A 23,113-nucleotide genomic window follows, 5' to 3' on the forward strand; every position below is an offset into this window, starting at 1 on the left:
GAGATGCACTATATCATCCATGCTCCCCCTAAGCACATGCAGAGTCTACAAATACTTTCCAAAAGAGTAAAATGACTATATCACTCAACTATGTGAGTTTTACCTTCGTATCACCAAAGAGTCATACATACATCAATCTCCCAACCAAGTGGGGATATACCAAATTTGACTCATCCTCCTGACCAAGTGGAAATATACCAATTGTTTATACATGATAGAAATTACATCATATGAACAAAAAGGACTCATCAAAAGACTACTACAAGTAGAGAAAAATTATTACATCATGGGTATTTATATGCCCTTTACATTGAATAATATACATGACATTTATAACAGAGACCAAATGTCTAAACAAGACAACAACTATCATACACCATGTATCATCTGCTCCATAAGCATCTGTCAACATCCAAACCAGCAACCTGTATATGTTCATTAAGATATGACATTGTAAATATCATCAACCTGTGACAAAGTATGTCTGCATATAGATATCAACTCATCCTCTTGATCTCATCAATATCAAATTTCTTCGTTTCCTTAGTAGAAACAGCCTTATCATAACCTTTCATGAATCAACTCATCATATGTCATATCTCCAAGCAGTAACACAAAATCATTCACACCATATCATATGTGAAAACACCATAGTCATCACATTATGATCTTTCACATCATCATCAAGAACTGCATGATCTTTCCATAAGGACCTTCAATATATCAACCATGTATCATCACTAGGGAACATCCCACATCTGATAAGTATCAACCATGATAATCAGCATATGTGAGTATCAACCTATCATCATAAGATAAGAACTCATCATCATTATGTGGTTAAGTAAGCCATGTCTTCGAAAATCCATGTCTTCAAATTGTTGTGCCTTCATGCAACCTGCAATAAGACCATTCTCTTGGCCAACCAACAATATTCAATTTAAGTAATCATACATGTATCCATCAAAGAGATATACATATGTATCTAGAAAACCATGAGCTCATGGTAATTTGTCAAGATTTCTTGATAGAATCAACAACACCAATCCTCAACCGTGTGAGACCCAAGATCTATAGGAACCTTGTATCATAACTGCATCATATGAACTTTATGCATCTTTGAAGGCATGATGACAGCAACATAGATGAAATGAGTGGCTTATCATTAATTAATGAAGTTGTATACTAAAGATTTGTACTTCTCATTGTCATTATGAAGATAACCATGTAAGCAACATATATGTATTGTATACATCATCAAAAATTCATCCACAATCATCCATAAATCTGATCTGAATAACAACTATGTAACCCTAATCAATACAAGTATCATCTGAGATTTCATCATGGGAGACTTATAACCATCACATAGCAAGATGTATCAATTTAAACACTTTAGCCACATAAGCATCATCATCACTGAAAATACTTCTAAACATAATGCCAACAATGTTTTTTTAGAAGCATAGCATGTTCTCCCCCTGAACTTGTTCCACTTGTTCATTGTCAGATCTGATCATTGCATATATCAATAAGAAGTATTAGGGCATCATCCTCAATCAGATATACATCAAGTTATCAAAAACCCATTAGGATCAAAACATTTCTAAATAATATCCACAGACTGTAGTCATCTACAACAGAAAAGATAATTGATAATTGTCTGAATCATATCACATCAGTTTTTTTGAGACTGTCCCACAACATTTTTCTCAAACTACATATACGCGACTGTGCATCTTTGAACTCGCGTATATACGTGACTTGTCTTCATGAGACTTGCGTATGAGATTTAGAACATTTAAGTTCCATACTTTCAGCTTCTCCAGAGTTTGTCATGTCTGTACACTGTGCCATGCCACATTTTTCTAACTGTACTTCCTTCTTCTTCCATATCTTCAAGCATGATGATTTTTTCTCCTTTTGGTATGGTGCATGATATTTTCTCCTTCATTCCTTTCCTATATGTCCAAGCTTGTTACATGCATAACATCTTAGATGTTTCATATTTTTTCTATAGCAATCAATGGCTTTGTGACCAAACATATTGCAAGAAAAACAATATCCCTTAAAGTACCTGCAAGCTGATGAAATTTCTGTGTGATGGTCTTGAACCATTCTACTTCTGCATCTTGCTGCAACATGTCCAATATTATGACATATACAACATTCAAGATTATTCATTTGAGGAAATAACTGACTATCATTTCCATGGTTAGGAGTAAAATATTTTATTTGAAGAATTCCTTTCCTTGGTTGTTGATGGGATTGACCTCTCATCTCCTTGTTGATCATTTCATATTTTTCGTTAGAGTTCCTTGCCTCACTTTGTGAGCTAGATTCACCTTCAATAGATTCATGAAAAGCAAGACTAGTTTTGATGGCAGGAGACCTTTGACTACTGAGAATATCATCCAAAATCTTAGTACTATCTTGAAATTGTAAAATCTTATCTTTTTTCTCCTAATTTACCTTTTAGGATATTTACCTCAACCTGATATTTCTCTTCTTTTTCAAGATATTGCTTCTTCATGATTTCTTCATCTTTTCTTCCTTCTTCCACTTGTTGCCTTAATTTGACAACTTTGTTTTCTTGTTTTTCAAGAACTTGGGGCAGTTATTCATTCTGCTTATTTGATTTTTCAATGTCTTCTTTTAGAGAGAGGATCTTAGCTTCAAGGCTTTCATAGTAGCTGGATCTATCTTTGAGTTTCTTGATTGTTGTGCTCCTTTTATTTACTTCATTTCTTAATGATGTCACTTCATCTTGCAACCTTTCACATTGATCTTCCTCTTCCTTGTACTGCTTCCTTACTTTGATTCCTTCCTCTTTTAGTTTGGTAGCTTCTTCTTCGAAGGCACACTCCCTTTTGTCCAATAGATCTTGTTGATCTCTAATTTTGTCTGTGAGCCTTTTAAATTCTACCTTTATTTGATATGTTTCTCTTTCACCCATAAGAGCGAATTCAGTTGTTTCACTGTCACTTTCATCATCTTCAAATGGATAGATAAATGTATCACCAGAGGATAATGAATTCATATCTGATAGATATTTTGCTTGTTCATCTTCATTCTGAGGTGATTCTAAATCTCAAGAGTTGCTTCCACATAATCCCCAGTTGACTCTCCCACTGTCATAATTCCTTTGAGATCTCTTCTTCTTCTAAGACACTTTCTTCTTTAGCTTCTTTCCCATTGTTCTACAAATCTCCTTCAAGTGATCAAGCTTCTACCAAAGGACCTTCTCAGATACCAATTGTTGGAAATAATACTTGGGGGGGGGGGTGAATCAGTATTATTCAAATCAATAATCTTTTTCTTTTCATACTCAAATTCATATACGCTACTTCAGTGAAGGTAACCCGTGTGTACACGTAATCGTGTTTAAGGAAACAAGTGTATATCCATCAAACTAATCATTCAATTAATTCATCATATGTTGATCTTTAATCTATGCATCAGTACTTTACTAAACATTAAACAGTAACCATGTGCAGTTAATAACATAATGAACCATCACAAATAAGAAACACACATGAACACCAAGATTTGAGGTGGAAACCCAATGTGGGTGAAAACCACCTGCTGCTATTGTCTCTATCTTCTTTTAATAATAAGAAAATTTGTTTACAATATCGTACTACTGCAGACTCATACCAGTATGCAGGATTCTACCTGCAGAACATTACTACCTTCTCCCATTCTCTGGCTTCTACTAGAAGGGAGCTACAACCCCTTAGCTCTTTTACTAGTCGATATGTTTACTAGTATGTAGGCACCGACCTACAGAAGGCTACCACCTTCTCTCTTCCTCCAGGGACCACGTTTCATAAATTTTCAAACTTGATACTCCTGGAACACAACACCATAATCTGGAGGCCACGTTTCATCCAATTTTCATACTGGACCCATTAACATTGAAGCTCAAAATCAATCACCAATGCAATACAACCATCAACTATATCTACATCAACCAATCACTGAAACACAATCATTACTTTCTGAATCAACCAATCTCAATCAATCACTGACAACCTTTGAACCTATGAGACAACTGAATCAACCATTCCCTCATACTTTAATCAACTTCAACACATCAACTAGAACAGAGAGATTACTATAACCAGTACACAGATTTGTACCCTGAACACTGCATCACCATTCAGAACTAGTTGTAACCTCAAAACCATGCATCCGAGTGTATACGCAACTTGGAAGAGCTGAACCAGTGTGTATACGTAACTTCATCAAAGTGAACCAGCGAATAGATCTGCAAATAATTACTTATAACTTCGTTGCACTTCCCAACTTCAGACATACCCATATTATCATATATAAAGGATAATACATGTGCTAGCAACTAGATCTAGCCCATCAGATCACATATTGATATGTCATTATGATCCTGATCCATTATTAGATCTCATCCATCATCACTGAAGCAAATCACAATCAATTAATCTGAACACCGTTACCAGAATGCAATCACTAGAACATAAAGCAAAACCCATAACTTTGCATCAACAACCAGAACCAATTGTAACTTCAAACATCATATTTCATACGGTATACTCTACTTTGATGTGTCGAACCTACGTGCATATGTGCTTTTACTAAATACATCCAGCGTATAAATTTGTAAATATTAATTCATAATTTTGCAATTATTCCAGAATTCAGTTATACTTAGATCACAACATTTACAGAATAAAGCATGCTTCAGTATTTAGATATATATTATACATGATCAATCCATATAAAGGTAGTTCATTTCAAGTCTTAAGATCCTTATCCATCATTAGATCTTATCCTCCATCAACCACTAAGGATCCTCCTTCGTTTAGATCAAGCAGAGCATCATAAACACATAACCTACATATTGGATCTCATACTTCATCAAATATTGAATGCTTGTCCATTTAGGCCTAGTGAGCTTCTCCTCCTTATATATTTTTAGGCCTTTCTCAATACCATGGACCAAAACCACTTAGGACCAATACCTTGGACCAAATACCTAGAGTCAATACCTCAGACCAAATACCATGGACCAAATACTTTGAACCAAAAACTTAGTTTTCCAAGGTATATGTGCTTTTCCTTTTATGAAGTGCATGTGTACATATACGCGACTTGTATACAGTGAATCTACATGTATGCAGCTTGGTGAATGGTGAACCTGCACATACCACTCTTTCTTCATTCTGTGAAGACTGATCTAAAATTCTTTGTTTTTCACCTACTATACTATGATCTTTCATCTAAGTGAGTTTCCTTCTAAACTGATTCATTGAAGCTACCCTACATTTCATCACATCTGTAAACACTACTATCATGCATTTTGTCACATCTGATATCTCTTTTGTATATTCATCTAGTTACCATATACAAGTGAGTTGTTTTGCTACAAGTGGGTTGCCATCAAGTACAACACATACATCATAATGCCAACAATTTAGCCCTACATGACCTAGATAGCAACATTCCAAACCTAGCATGGATATCTGCTATCACTACATCCATTACTAGGCTTCTAGTTGGGATCTGGGCTAGTGACACCAGCATATCTTTGATGACCTCGAGACACTTGACTTTATTTGAATCAAAAGAATACAGGTCTTTGTAAGGTTTAGTAACTTGTAGGTTTACTTGTTTCATCATTGATAGTGGCATAAGGTTATGTGAAGCTCTTGAATCAAACATACAATTATGCAAGAGGAAATCATGAATCAATAAAGAAATGTAGAAAGGAGGTGTTGAAGAATCTACCTCCTCCACATGTGGACCAAAAAAGACTATTGGGTTATCCTCTTGCAGATTCACAGTGTCATTTATATTCACATTCTGAAGGAAGTTGATAAACTCATCAATCTCTCTTTGATAAATTGGTGTTTTCACCAACTATGTGAGGGGCACCTGAATTCTGATTTTTTCTAACTCTTTATTGAGACTAAATACATGAACCTGCTTAGTATTCTTTTCATTTTCATCTTCACTTTTCTTCATCAATAAAATCTCTTGTGGAATGGAAACAATTTTTTCTAAAGGAATTTTGTCACTTTTATCTTGAGAAGACTCACCTTGAAGTATTTGAGTCTTGCTATTTGTATTATGTTATTGCTTTCCTTTATTTAATAGTTTTGCAGGTTCTGGTTCTTGTGGAGTCTCCTTTTGTAGGGGAACTGGGACTTGCTTCTCACCTTCATTTTCTTGAATTCTAGATCTTTTCCTTGATCTTAAGTCATATTTCTTATGTAATTCTACCTGCATAAAATTAGTAAACGACTTCCAATATTCATCAATTTCATTCTCATCATAAATGGCATTTGTTTCAGTATATTCTTTTCCCTCAACACCTAGTTCATCTTCATCTACTACATACAATGTGGAAATATGATCATCATGAGGAGCTGCCTCTAAATAAAGTGGTGCCCGAACCTGATCTTGGTCTTTTCTCTCCTTCTGCAAAATTTGCAAAGGTTGTCTTCTATATTGAGGATTAAAGCTTCTGTTCTTTTTTGCCTGCCTCTCAGAATTCTTACTCTCCAATTCCAATTTAATTAATTTATTAGAAAAAATTTTAATTACATTATTCATATCCTCTAATTTTTTACTTTGAGATGATTCCACTTTAGCCTTTGCCTTATCTTGGGTAGGCTATGTCTTCAGTGCTTTACCTGCAGCCACTAGATTTGCTTCTATTTCTAAGGCATTAGTTTGGATCTGGTTAAGGGTTGTGGATATTCTCTCCCTCAATGTGAACCCAAAATCTGATTCAAATTCCCCTGCAAAAGTTATTTTTGCACCACCAGGAAGGGGCTTGATCTCCACTGGAAGACTATTGTAAAGTTTATTGAACCTTTTGATGAACTCAACAACACTTTCATCAGATTTCTTCTTAATAGCATTAAACTCTATGAGTGAATACCCATGGTCTCATTTGTCTCCCCATCTCTGCGTGAACAGGTGATCCATCTCTTCTCAGGTAGGAATAGAGTTATTAGGAAGCCCTTTAAACCACTTTCTTGCTTCACTATCCAATGATTGCAAAAAAAGTACTAAAACAACATCCACGTGTTCAACATTGAGGTTCTCTGCAAAATTACAAAACAATGCTATATGCTTCTCTGGTGTTTGTTCATCCTCCCCTGAGAAGCGAGGAATAATTTTTAAGTATTCTTGAGGCATTGGATTGAACTGTTGTGGCAAGTGAATAGGTGCATATGTATTCAACAAGAATGTGGGTGCTGCCATGTTTGCTCCTAAACTTACTGAAGCTTGAGTACTAATAGATGTAAAACTCGTCTGAGGAGTAAACGGAGTATGAAAAGGTGGCAATGTAGTTATAGGTTCAGGTTGAATGACTATAGCAGATACTGGGAAAGAAACAGACTCTAAAGACTGTTCTTGATAGTTGGGTTCCTGAAATGAAGTGCATGTAAAAGGTAGCTCTTGGTCAAACAAAGGTCAATGTTTGGATGAAAGATGTGTTGAACTACTGCCAGGTGCAGAAAGCGTAGGACTTGGTGTAACTAGAGTTTTTGGCCTTCCAACCCTCTTGGAAGCTAGTCTCTCAGGGTATGAAAGGGATTGAACTCTTTGTTGTGAGGTATCTGACCTCGTATGAGGCTTCTTTGAAGCCAGCATTATTATTTTATGTTCAATACATCCAAATATTTCCTCCTCACTGAACAACCAAAGGAAAGTATTAAAAAACCAGGGAAAGGTGTTCTTCATTTCGTTCCTCGATAACGACGCCAAATAATGTTGTCCCTTAAGAAACAAATTTGTTGGCTATGTAGAAATTGTGCTTAAGACATTAATGTTTATTATTCTTGTCACTTATTTGTATGATATATCCTCAAGTGGAGGATCTGAAGGGCCTGACTTTTAATCCTTAATATTTAGCTGATATGAAAGTCTCACAATGCGATGTGATTGTTGAATATAAATGCTAAGTGAAGAATGCTTTGAGAAGTAAAAGCAATATGTTGTTTCTCACAGAAACTATTATCTGTAACTTAGAAGAAATGTAGAATTAGGAACTTTAAATATAGGAGCACTCTTTAAGGAATTTTAACTTCATTCAGATAAGTAAACAAAGACCTACAACTTCATTACCATATTTAAAGAAAGGAAGACACACGATGACACATAACAGAGAAATTACAAAGTCATACCCAACAATAAGTGGAAAACTCCTGATTCTTTCATTAATCATCAATTTATCAAGAATACAATAACATAGCCTCCATGCTCTTCAAAATTCAGACCCGTTTTATATAATTTTGCCTCTTTTTATACATCATGGGACAGTTGGTAACCACCAAAACTGTCAAACTCCTTAACTATGTCCTAACTATCAAAAGTAAAAGTCTTTATAGAATATTACATTGGAGGGTAAAAGACACCTCATTCTTCTCTGGAAAAAAATATAATAATAAGTAACATAAATTAGAATATGATTGGTGATTGTTGCTCGTTGTTTGAATCTGTGGCTTGAGTAGGTGGTTGGACGAAAACTAAACTGCTTTAATGCAACAAAGCTACATCTTTACAAAATTTTGTGCGTGGACCTGTGGGTTATGGGACCACGTATATATGGGAAGTGTTCTAATTGGCATAATCACAAAGAAACCCGACCAATAACCGTCGGTCCCTCCTTAAATGTTTATGGACGAAACCAAAGGAATTAAGACTCCGGATCATAATCTTATCGCTTCTTCCTTATCCACAAACCTTTACCTTCCCCAAAGAACTGAAAGGAAACAAAACTACATTTTATAGACTTATCGAGTCCAAAATTTATAATAAAACCTATGCACTTTTTGACGTGATATCTGTTAGATCTCGTCCCTTCTTAATGAGTGGCTATGATCGATCCAGACTTCAACGGATTAGATCAAATTCCATAAACCATCATGTTCGTTTTCTGGATTAAACCTCATCCTTGTTAACCACGCAATTACCGTAGGATTTGAATCCTTCAAGTGGACAGCCCCTATTAAGTAAGGTTTTAACTCAGTTTTATAATTTCTTGCATCCGATTTGGAGTTACCCTCTGCGCTTGTTAGCACACAATTACCATTACATTTATTGCTTGTTGATCGGATAGCTTAGATATTCGTGTGGGTTTCTCATGTTTGAAAGCCATCAATAATATAAAGCAAATCACTTCTTTTGGACTTCCACATTCTCTTTTAATTCTATTAGAACATAACATTTTTTTTATTTTTTTTTGCAATAAAATTGAAAACAAAATTTAAATGACAATTGATGCTATGACAAAACCCATGTCCCTAACTCAGCCTATTTACAGTGTTTAATTTAAGAGGGAAATGTAACCAAGAAATTACACTAACTAACTATAAATGCCCTAGTTGTGCCTAACCACAGTAGTTGCAATAGAAGCAACATCTTCAGCATCCAATTTCAGCTTTATATACAATTTGTTGTTTCTTCTAGAAAACTTTACTTTTTTGTCTTTCTAGGTTTCTGCTCCTTGTTGGACTACCTACCAACTACCACACCGATTTTTGAACATCTGTACTAACATCAGTACTAGTGTGAATTGTAGTAGCCCCAACCATACTTAGGAAATGAGGAACCATAGGTGTCATTGGCATATATGGTACATAAGGTGATATGTAATACCTTCAGTTATTAAGTGCATCTTGAGTTCCTTCTGGAATTGCAACACTAGAAATCTATAAGCCAGAATCTGGTGGTGGTCTTTGAGGAGGGACCACCCATGGTCCAGGGAAAGGTAAGTGAGGCATCCAACGAGTAGCACTTCTGGAGTAGGTAGTGTCTAATTTGTGTAGATTGATAGAGACGCCATACTACGATCATTTGATTGGGTTCAATATGTAGACTCCTCTAAATGTTGGACCCATGCATCTCTTCATTCACTGGAGTAGTCCACACTAGTGGTGACAATAGTGAGTGGGGGAAGTGGACTCATAATTGCTTGAGGGGTGTTCTTGATCCCACCCCTCCTCAAGTTAGAAGCCCTGGTCATTCTAGTCAAAAATAAACCAGCTCACAAAAGGATAAAAAGATAGATTAACACCTTAGAATTCAGCCTCTTCGAGCGGGCAACCTCCTTTACATTACACAAATGAAAAATTATTGGATGATTCAAATGACAAAACCTCCTTTCTATATATAGGAGTCTAAGGGGACACAATATAAGCAAGCCAACCTAACAATAATAATATAAGGGCACAAAAATGACAATAGTGGGATTCTATGGGGCATAATAATAACAATATGGGGACAAAAGGGGCACAACAATAACAATAAAGGATACAATGACATTAGTAATGGGAGAATCACTAGTTTTATAGGGACCTAACATGCCCCTCTCCTTCAAAAAAAGTGTTGTCCTCAATGCTTGAGTAGTTTTGGGTGTTTCTGTATAAAATTCTCATCCTCCCATGTGGAATCTTCAATAGGTAAGTTCTTCCACTTGATGAGATACACTGAAATTGATCAATTTCATATCTATCGAGTTCTTGTTTCTTTGACTGCTTTAGGTTCCAATATGATTTTTCCTTCCTCATCAAGTTGTGGCAATATTGTTTGAACTAGAATCATGTCACCTATAACCTTGTTTAAGCACGAAACATGGAAAATTGAGTGCACTGGGGAAGCTACAGGAAGTTCCAATTTGTATGTCATAGTACCTATCTTTTTCTACACCTTGTATGGACCATAATACTTTGGTGATAATTTATTATCCTTCTTAGCTTGCTTGAGGGACATTTGTTTGTATGGTTTTAGTCTTAGGAATACCTAAAACCTACATCAAAACTTCTTTCGCTGTGATGTTGACCTGCCTATTGTTTCATTCTATTTTGGGACAAGGTAAGGTTATCCTTTCAGAGTTGGAGAACTTGTTGCTGATGCTCGATGTGATCTTCCACTTCTTGAACCCTAAAATTTTCTCTTAAATATGATGTGATGGATGGTGGATGATATACATAAAGTGCCATAAATGGGGTCACTTTTGTTGCAGTATGGAAGGATGTGTTATACCACCATTCAATCAAAGGCAACCATCTGACCCATTGTGTATGTTTATCAGATAGAAATCAATGAAGATATCCTTCCAAACAATTGTTTACTATCTCAGTTTGCCCATCAGATTGAGGATGATAAGATGAGCTATGAGCTAACTGAGTCCCAAGACAAGAAAATAATTCTGTCCAAAAATTTCTAGTGAAAATGGGATCTCTATCACTTACAATAACCTTTTGGTTTCCATGTAGCTTTTGAATTGTTTCAATAAATGCAGTAGAAATTGTACTCGCTTCAAATGGATGAGATAATGCACAAAAGTGTGCATACTTGGTAAGTCTATCAACTACCACCATGATAACACTCTTTCCTTCGAACTTGGATAAACCTGTGATAAAATCCATTGAAACCTCCTCCCAACATTGACTTGGAATGGATAAGGGTTGTAATAGTCCCAAGGTCTTAATTGTTTCAACTTTATTTTATTGGTAAACCAAACATTCTGCCACAAACTTTTAAATATCCAATTTAAGGCCATCCCAAAAAAAATCCTTCTTGACCTTGTGGTAGGTTTTTAGAAATCCTCTGCACCCTCCCAAGGTAGAGGTGTGCAATTCCCGAAGAATCTTTTATTTGATTTAGGAATTCTTACATAGGTATAACTGATTGTTGTACCATAACGAATAATTTTTCCAGCCAAATGTATCAGTTCTACTAGGATCTTGTTGTATATTTTGAATGAGTGTCCACACTTCCTCATCATTCTTGCATTTATCCAACCTGGTTGGATAATAGAAATGGCACAAAGAAATGCTTTCACATCCTCATCCTTTCTTGAGAGTGCATCTGCCACAAAATTTGCTTCCCTTTTTTGTAGATGATTTCAAAGTCATAGCCCAACATCTTTGTGACCCATTTTTTCCACTCTTTTGAAGATAATCTTTGGTCCAAAAAGTATTTAAGACTATCATGATCTGTTTTTACCTTGAAGTGTTTCCCATTAGGTAGGGTCTCCATTTCTTAAGTGCATGTAGTATTTCTAGCATTTCCTTCTTATAAATAGCTCTGCGTAAATAATTTCCTTTGATTGGACGAATTTCTAAAGTAATGGGTCTCTGTTCTTGAATTAAAATAGCACCAATTACATTTCCTGAGGAATCACAAACCATAATAAAGATTTTTGTGAAGTCTGGTGCAGCTAAGACTAGTGCTTGGTTCATTGCCTCTTTAAGATGTTCAAAGGCCTTTCTTACTTCTGGAGCCCATGAGAATGCATCTTTCTTCAATATTGTTGTTAGAGGTGCTGCTATTCTCCCATAATTCTTAACAAACTTGCGATAATACCCTGTCAACCTGAGAAATCCTCGTAGATGCTTTATGGATGTGCAGATTTTCCATTCCTTAATGGTTTTAATTTTGCTAGGGTCTACCTTAACACCTTCATGAGATACAATATGACCCATATATTCCACCTGTTATACTCCAAAGAAACATTTGGACATTTTTGCATATAATTGTTTCTCCTCCAATAGTTTTAGCACCATGTTAACATGTTGGACATGATCTTTCCAAGACTTGTTGTAGATTAGTATATCATCAAAAAATACTAACACAAATTTTCTAAGGAAGGGTTTGAAAATGGATTTCATCAAACCTTGAAATGTAGAAGCTGCATTAGTAAGACCAGAAGGCATGATCAAAAATTCATAATGACCCTCATGAGTTCTAAATGCTATTTTTGGAATGTATTAAGTCTTCATTCTAATTTGATGATATCATGAATGAAGATCCAACTTGGTGAAGTAAATTGATCCATGAAATTCATCCAATAATTCATCAATGACAGGAATGGGAAATTTATATTTAATAGTGAGCTTCTTGAGCTCCCTATAATTTGGACACATGCGCCATGATCCATCCTTCTTGTGAACCAATACTACTGGAGTAGAGAAAGAACTTTGACTAGGTTGAATTATACCAGCCTCTAGCATTTTTGGAACCATACGTTCAATTTCACTCTTTTGGACATAAGGATATATGTAAGGCCTGATATTTGGAGGAACACTTCCTGGAATCTAATTGATAGCATGATCATGATCATGAATAGGTGGGAGGCCTTTAGGAGTCTCAAATGTCTTGGAAAGATTGTCCAAGACATTTTGGATATCTGGAGAAATGGATGATTTTGATGTGTGAACCTCTAGTGAACATAATTGTGCAATTATACCTCATTGTTCTTTCTTTAGAAGCTTTGTCGTTCCATTAGAGTTGATTATCTTTCCTAGTTTCCCTAGGATACCCCTTAATTCAACTTCCTTTCCTTCTAAAGAGAATTTCATGAAAATTTCTTGGAAATTAAAAGCTATTGTACCCAAGGATTGTAGCCATTGGACTCCTAGTACAACATCAACACCACCAATTGGAATGGAACACATTGGGCTATTCAATACATATTCTCCGATGGATAGCTTGATATTATGGCACTTTCCTGAGAAATTTATGTTTCCTCCACTTGCAACCATCACTTGAAACTCTGGTGCTCGATATAGGAAGCAATTCAATTCTTTGGCTATCTTATAATGAATAAAATTATGAGTACTACCTGAATCAATCAACACTATTACCTTTTTCTTCTTGATATGCCCTTCTATCTTGATAGTTTGAGGGGTGGTAATTCTAGCCAATGCATTACAAGATATGGTCAGTTTCATTTCTTATTTTGCTAGGGTTTGTTCCTGGTGTATATCCTCTTCTTTTGACATTTCTTGTTCCTTTCCTCCTCCTCTTAACAATCTATGTAAAACAATTTCTTCTCGGCACACTTATGGCCTTTAGTGTATTTGCTATCACAACTGTAACAAAGCCCTTTTGCTCTTTTTTATTCCAATTTTTGTGGTGTCAACCTTGTAGGTTGTGGATGGCTAGGGGCAAGAACACTTCCATATTTATGATTGTGAGTGGTAGGCTTCCTTGTTTCCATAATTTTTCTTTCCATTTTTCTTGCCAACATGAATGCCTTCTCCAATGAATCCAGTTCCCAAAGGCAAACCTCATGTTGGATATTATCTTTTAAATTCCCCATGAACATATCAATCCTATGCTCCTCTGGAATATCTTTTACCCTTATATTCAATTTTTGGAACTTCTCAATGTGCTCCATCATTGAACCCTTTTGTTTGAGATTTATTAATTGGCTAAAAAAAAGTGTTGCTTTTTGTATCCTCATAATGTGCTATCATTACATCCGTAAAAATAGCCCGAGTGACAATTTGTTTACGAGAGAAAAGCCATCGATACCATGCAAACTGATTTGGTTCCAAGTATAAAGTTGCAATATGTACCTTTTGTGTGTTTTGCACATTATGGAGATCGAAAAATTGCCTAATCTATAGCATCCATGTTTCAGGATCCTTCCCATCAAGCTTCGTCATATCAACCTTTGGAACATGGTGGTTCTTCGAACCAACATTAGAGTCTATGAAATCATCATTAACATTTATTTTGTTCTCATAATGAGTTTCCTTTACTACCCGTTCTCCATCAGTAAGCATTTCTTGTAGAAACTTTATCAAATCCATCTTCAAATCTTCCATGGCTGTCTTCAAATCTGTCTTCAAATCATCCATCTTATTTTCCAAGCCATCCATCTTAGCTTCCACGCCATCCATCTTAGCTTCTACGTCTTTCTTTAAACCATCCATCTTAGCTTCCACTCCATTCATCTTATCTTCTACGGATTTCTCTAAACCATCCGTCTTATCTGCCATGCCTTTCTTTAAACCATCCGTCTTAGCTTCTACATCTTTCTTTAAATCATCCATCTTAGCTTCTGTTACTTTTTGTGCGAGTGACATTTGTTGTACTTGGTCTTGTAATTTTGATATATCATGTTGCATTTCTTCCTCTTCTTCATGAGTCATGCTAGAGCTTTCAGGTTGTTTACTATGTGTTTCCATTTTATTTCTTTGAGGCATCAATTACCGATAATAATGCTTCACTATGCCCTTTGAATTTTTTCAAACCAAGCTTATGCAAAAATTGAACAAAAAAGAAACTACACCTTTTTTTTCACTTTGTAGGAGCCTGATATTGAATCTGATATATGTCTATAATTTAAGCCCTTCTAGTTATAGCCCTCTTTGTCCTCTTTCTAATGCCACCAATCTGATCGAAATTGGATTCTCTACAAAATATTTATGCACAATCTCCCAAGATGACCTAATTATATACCTTTTCAGAAGAGCAAACTTGTATGAAGTGCCATGTGTTAATGCTCTGACCTTTGGATCTGAAAAATATATACAAGAAACCATAGTCTATCCTTTTTCTATAACTTCGTACAAAATTTCCGTTTGATGCTTAGAGAGATAGTTATGATTATTTTCCCACGATGACCTGTTTGGAACGTAATTCGGGGGTCTACAAAAACCCTAACTTCCTCAGACTATATCTCCGAAACTATAGTGAGACAGGATCTTAAATTCGGAGCGGACGTTTAGGCCAATTAATTCTCAAATGGGTTTTTGTTTTAGCTTCTGAAACTTTGTAGAGAAAGAGTTATAGCTAAAATCCCACGATGACCTATTTTAGCTTAAATTCTGGAGCTCGCAAACATCCTAACTTCCTCAGATCATCTCTCCAAAAATATGGCGACACAAGCTTTGAAATGCGAACCCAAGGTTCAACATGATTTTGTCTCAAATGATTTTTTTTTTGCTTTTGAAACATCGTAGAAAAAAAGTTATAGCGAAAATGCCACGATGGCCTATTTGGAGCAGTGAAGCCCTAGAATCCAAAGCTCTGATACCAAATGTTAGAAACCATCTCACAAAAAGATAAAAAGATAGATCAATGCCTTAGAATTTAGCCTCTTCAAGGGGACAACGTCTTTTACATCACACAAATGAACAATTATTGGATGATTCAAATGACAAAACCTCCATTCTATATATAGGAGTCTAAGGGGACACAATATAACCAAGCCGACGTAACAATAATAATATAAAGGCAAAAAATAGCAATAGTGGGATTCCATGGGGCACAATAATAACAATATAGGGACAATAGGGCTACAAAAATAAAAATATGGGATAGAATGATAATAGTAATGGGGGAATCACTAGTATTATAGGGACCTAACATGCATCCTGAGTTCTTTCTGGAACTACAAAACTAGAAATCTATAAGCCAAAATCTGGTGGTGGTCCTTGAGGAGGAACCACCCATGGTCCAGGGAAAGGTAAGTGAGGCATCCAAGGAGTATAATTTCTAAAGTAGGTAGTGTCCAATTTGTGTATATTGATAGAGATGCCATACTACAATCGTTTGATGGGGTTCAATATGTAGACTCCTCTAAATGGTGGACCCGTGCATCCCTTCATTCACTTGAGTACTCCACATTGGTGGTGACAATAGTGAGTGGGGTAAGTGAACTCATAGTTGCTCAAGGGGTATTCTTGATCCCAACCCTCCTTAAGTTAGAAGCCCTAGCCATTCTAGTAAAACGTAAATTGATCCTTGACACTACAAAGTCTGCTGACCTCATTCCCAAAACAAGATTCCTTACATCAAGGGCATCAACTGATGCAGGGGTTGTAATCTTTGTGACTTCAATAATTATGCTAGATATTTTTGATGTTGTGCTTGAGAAAGGGGTGTGCATAGTTGTGTTGAGGGACTAGAGAATGCCTTCCCATGAATATGATATACAAAAATATACCAAGCATTCTCCCACATAATCCTTCTTTCATCTGACACAAAGAACCATTTTTAGATGTTGACACACAATATTAGCACACAAACAAATTGTTCGTCTTAAAGACATTGGAGAGACAAGAAATAAATAAAAATGAAATATTATGTAAGCAATGATCATCCCACATAGATAACAAACTCAGTATAGAGCATGGTCATTCACCTCCCCCTATATTAGAAAAAGTTGTTATCATCAATGCTTCATATGGTAATGACCTTTGACTACCAAAATACATCATGCATTGCTAGTTAGAATGCATATCCCAATTAAGAACAATTGTGGGTTTCGCGGTAATATAAACACAACAAAGATAATTCACATAAGCAACTAGTACACAAGAATCTATGCACACAATTGTACTTGTTGTGAATCTGTGAAAAGTTGTTGAAATAACATTGATGTTGGTACTACTATTGCATTCAAATATGTTAATGTTGATAGTTGCATGGTACATGATGGATTAAATTGTGGGACAATATCAAGCAGATCTGTACTAGAAGGTTTTTGTTCTTATATAGCCTCAATTTTCAAGGAATGGCTCCCTAGCCTAACTAATGCACTGCAGATCATGGCCATAGTACATAAACTTACCACCTCACTATCACTACATTTTTGTCATGACTTGTACATTTGTTGTCTAACTCTATAATAGTATTTGCATGACTTCTTTTCTCTCCACTAGGTATATTTTTAGCTTTGGCTTCAACAAAGACATAACCACCCTTCAGGAGTATTGAAATTGTATGAGGCACTGTAGAATTAACATTATCATTTGCATGTTTTTGACATGCTTCAGCTTCATCTTTCCTAGTTAGGCATGTTGTAGAAGCCTTGTTTTGTGCAACAAAATCCAGTAACAATAATATATTTTCAATAAACACCCTATTTGTAAGTCTGCAAAGCTAAATAAATTACCCACTCCAACCTAGTCCAAACAATGAAGTCAAAATGAATAAGACCGAGCAATTAAATAATCAAAATCTTTTTGAAAAAAGAAAGGAATCTTGCTTCGATCACCACAACATATTCAATAATTCCAAATGACATTGTAATGAACATAAGCTTCATTTGTAAAACTTGCTCTACATGAAGAATTCCATTCTCTTAACATAATAAAAATAAACTTCATATCATAAATGGAATTAAACTTGAATCACTTTGTTTGGATGGCTAGTTTGAAAGAGTTTCCATCATCCAAAATTTCTATCTATCTCCCTAGACTCAGTGAAATCAACTAAGCCGTAAATACCCTCTCCAATGGTGACATTATTTATCCAATTTCAAATGTGAAAGTATTTCCAATTTGAGACATAGACATGGCTTCTAAATCTCCAAATTCAGTCTCAACCTTCTCCAGTTTATCACCCCCCTCAGTGGAAACAGAAGGAAATTTTATAGACTAAACAAGATCACTATTTCCAACAGAAGGCCCATCAACATTTGGAAGGAGCATACAACTCTGCAAATCATTATCATCTTTATCCATTGTAGGAGATTTATTATTAGGTTCTAATGATCCCAACTTCTAAACTAACCTCCATTTCCTCGAGCTTGTGTTTGTATTTTCCAAGCTCTTCTGTCACTTTATCAAGCACTTCCATAGTAACATTTTGAACCTCTTGCCCAAGTTTTTATGCTTCCCAAATAACATTTTCTACAAGAATATCCAATTGTGAAACTTCCACCATAGTTTGGTTAGTGTTATGACCTGCTGAGCAAAAGCAAGGGTTATATTCAGATGTACTTCCTTGAGATAATTTACGTATTCTTTCAGTCACATACTTTAGGACTGAAACTTCATTTCCCTGTAGACCAAAGTAACAAATTACTAGTCTTATAAGGTCTGAAAATTTGCCAATCTGGTTGTAATAATATAAAATTCTTGACCAGTTGTCATATTTTTTGGCTTACCTCCATAACTTCGACCTAACTTCTAAACTAGCGCCTATGTGTAAATTGACATTTTTTAGCTAAGAAACCAAGAATTGATCTCTTTAGGATACATGCTAAAATGCATCCAGTTTCGAAATTAATTATAAAACACTTACTACTATATAGAAGCTCGAAAAATAAGTAACTAAAAAAATAGTACACAAGAAAAAGAGAACGAAAAATTTAAACAGTGTTAGTTGGGAGAAACAAACCTCTAGCGCATAATCCTTATACAAAACTCCACAATGCATGGGAGCACATGCATTTTGGGGATTCAGCACAATAGTTTTTGTAAAGCATCCAAATGCCCTTGGAATGAGACTTTGTGTTTGGAGACAAATTCATTTTTCAATGCTAGCCTCGACGTTGGTAGGCTCTATTTCTAGACTAGTTTCATAGAAACCAAGTGTATCTCCAAAAGTATTCCTCGATTACAATATACTAGCATAAAATAGCACATCCTTCCCTTGAAACCTTCTAAGTGATGAGGATGAAGGGGAGGAGGCAGGAGGAGGAGTAGAAGTAGAAATAGGCCTAATACTAGAAGTATTGGTCATTGAATCATTGAATGATGGCCCATCGATGACTCACTGATCCATCGACATTGGAAGGAAATGACCTCTAAAAGTGCTCATTGTCACCTGCAACATCCACTCCTCCCTTCCAACATTCACAATATAAGGCTAAGTAGATTGAGTGACTTGAAGTTTTGTCTGTCCATGCCATAACGAGACCCATTCCACTCTTTAACGCCCCTAATTTTCGATACTGCTCCATTTCACAACCCTACTCTAGCCAAAATGAAGACAATCACATAGCAACCCCATTGAAATACATTACCAAGAACAGATTGAATCCATCATATTCTATGAAAGTGAAAGCCAATTTAAACATTCCAAACATCTCCCAAATTAACTTCAACATTACGTAAAATCCTCCTGTAACCTCACACAAAATTCATCAAAACAACAAGAAGTGACCCTACATGGAGATTTCCATCACATTGAAAATAAATACCCTAGATAGAAATATAACAAATGTACTAAGCATTTGGGATGACAAGCTTTGCCTTAGGGTTAGGTAGGACACAATCTGGATGGATACTTGTTCTGCAATGCAAAAATGACAATTGAAATAGAATTTGAAACTCTAAAATGTTAAATCTCCCACCAAGAAAATGTGTTCGTGTTCGTAGGAGGGAATCACCTTAGTATTTTGACTCTGGGAAGTAAATCTTCATTGTAGCATTGGGACCTTCATCATCTTGATCTCGGAAAACTTGAGATCCTGGGCATGATATCTATGATTGGAAAGTTGAGGAAACCCCATGGTTCAAGGATCAATTATGATATGTTGATGATATTTAACTGAACTTTGATTTGAATATCATCAAAGCCAAAGGGTGAGTGACCAGCGTTGCGATTCAAAAATTTGGGTGGAGGGAGAATATAGGAGCTTCAAAGTCACTTTGTAGAATGATTAATTATAAAAAAATGCAATCAAAAAATTTGATTTTTATATTGAAATGTAATTTGAATTTAATTATATTGCCACAAAATACTTAGCTGTTACTTCTTAGAAATCAAAACTTTATGGAGGTTCGGCATTGGCAAGATGATGTTGTGAGGCTCCCTATTGCAATCTATAAGTGGATCGATCTTCCTTATTTCGTTACATTTTGTGGTTGGTGTTGCAATCATCACCATTGTGGTTTAGCATTAGATGGATTTTGCTTGGTCTTTTTAATTGTTATTATTTGCATTTCTCAACTTTTCTTCTACTCGTTAGTAATGTAGATGATTTTGAATAGTTGTGATGCTTAGTGCTATGTGTGAGGGTCAATGTGGATTTGATGAATTTATTTCCATTTTCATTCATATTACCACATTATATTTTGTTTGGTGGATTTGAGAATTTGCATGGGTTTCTTAATATTTAAAATTAAGGATTGAGGATTCGACGTGTGTTTATTAGTGTTTATGTCACAAATATTTGACCATTAATATATATATATATATATATATATATATATATATATATATATATATATATATATATATATATATATATATATATATATATATATATATATATATATATATATATATATATATATATATATATATATATATATATATATATATATATATATATTTGTATATTTATATATGTTAACTTCACCATAAATCTAAACTCATTGTGTTATATTACTCAACTATGGTTCAATGGAACCATACTCGAGTAATATCACATAAGAAGTTTAGAATTACTGTAAGGTTAGCATAAATAAATATTTTTTATGGTCAAATATTTATTACAGTTTATTCTTCATTACATGGGTTTTTGTTGGATGTTGGCCTTGTTGTATTTGTCCGTCAATGTTTCTAAATGATGTGTAGAAGTGTGATGTCATTGTTTAAGTTGATGGTTCACAAGGATGTCATGTGCATGCACACTTGACAAATGCTTCTAATTTAATTCCATGTCAATGCTATCAAATCATATAACCCCAAATATTCTAATCAACTCCATAACTCTAATCATCTGCTAATCCAATAAAGAAGTTTGTAAGGAAGTATAACCTTTTAACAAATCGATAACAACCTTTGAATCCTGTATCACTTATAATTTTAGATTGTTTAAGTGGAACAATTAAAATGACTAACATAAATGACCAATTTGTATTATTGTAGTACTTGTTAGGTAGTTGTAATTTTTTCCTCGACTAAATTAGTCATTCACGTTAGTCATGTTTAGTTTTATTACATATTAGCTAGTCATATATTTTAGTTTGGGACTAAATTAGTCGTTAATATTGGTCTCTTTTAGTTGGGTCACTTAAGATTGCTCATTTTTGGTAGTATTTCACTTGGAAAAGTTACGATGACTAAATGTTTTATTCACCTAGTCACTAATTTCATCATTTTCTACTAGTGATTGTAGGTCATGAAAATGAAAAAATTCTTTATGCACGGTGACAAACCTGTCATAGAGCTTCCACATGGTTTCTAAAAGTGTTGATACTTTAGCAAGTATTGATACTCTCATCTCCCCCAATACAGAAATTTCATTATGTGCTACTACTCATAGTTGTTCTCCCTCTTACCTAGTAGCCTCCAAGTTCTGGGTCAGTTTCTCATTCTCAGCCGTCAAGTACTGAACATTTGATCTTGTTCCTACTACATAGGCTACATTATCTTCGGAAATGGTGGTTGGATTCTTCCTAGTATCTGACACTATAACCCTTTCTTTGATGAATGCAGGTGAAACATGATCATCCAGAAAGTTCTTCTTTTGTGCTTGTACAATCCTCTTCTAAAACTAATCGAATGATAGATCTCACACATCCATGACTGGATCATCATCAAGGAGAACAACATCTCCTTTCTCAATCTGGGTTGGCTTTGTTGTTGGAGGTGGTGGAGACTCAGTGAGAACCTATGGTTCTCTCAGCGTCAGGTCAACATCTTCATGTTGCGTCTCTTGTTCCAAATCCATGTCTCTCATTTCTATCAATTGCTCGATCTACTGAGCAAGCTCCCGATCTGACATTTGTTCACCCTCCTCCTCAGCTATTGGTTTTTGTAGTTCTTAAACCTATATCGATGTTGTTTCCTCTATCATCGCACCTTTCCTTTGTTCGTCTTCCTGCTTCTTCTTCTCTTCTTGTTCTCTCCTTCTCAACTTCCTAATCTTCCTTCAATTTATTCTTTGTCCCCTACAGCTTCAGTTCTCCTTCTTGCAACCTCTACTTATCACTCTTCCTCCACTTGCTCTCTACATCCTTTACATCCTCCTTGCTTATGCTACAAAAGCTTCCTTCTTGATAAGAGGATCTGCTTTCATTTTGTATTTTTTTCTCTCCCTCTTGACAGTCAGCAATACTCCTCTTTCCCTTGTCTTATACGATATTACTACCTTCTATTGTTGTTTCTTCGAGATCTATTTTTATCTATGGAGAATATTTTTAAGTCCTTGATATACTGACTAGTTGATTGAGTCTAGAGGCCTTGTACAAATACCTCCAAGGATCCACTTCCAGCCAATGAAATTCCCCTCTAATCCATGAAAAGTAAACTCTCATATAGTGGTCCTTGCACATACAGTGGGGATCATATAGATTAAATTCCTTAATGCCAAATTCAAATCTCACTATTTCCTTAGCCTTGGGGTATATGAATATTAAGCTCTTTATCTCGTATAATTTGATCTAAAAAGGAAGAGTGGGTCATGGTAACTTCTTCTTCTTGTGCACTGATACTAACAACCCTGTAGCGAGATGGTATGATACTTCTTGTATGATCAGTTTGTCAGTGGCATACCTTGGTAACACATGCAGAGGCTTATCTCCACCAAACACTCTGATGAAGGTGCCACCTAGTGAGGCACACCAATCTGTAATGTTAA

Source organism: Pinus tabuliformis, chromosome Q (genome assembly GCF_031772625.1).
Source record: "Pinus tabuliformis cultivar Carrire ecotype Pingquan chromosome Q, CPIR1, whole genome shotgun sequence".
In the NCBI taxonomy this organism is placed as follows: domain Eukaryota; kingdom Viridiplantae; phylum Streptophyta; class Pinopsida; order Pinales; family Pinaceae; genus Pinus; species Pinus tabuliformis.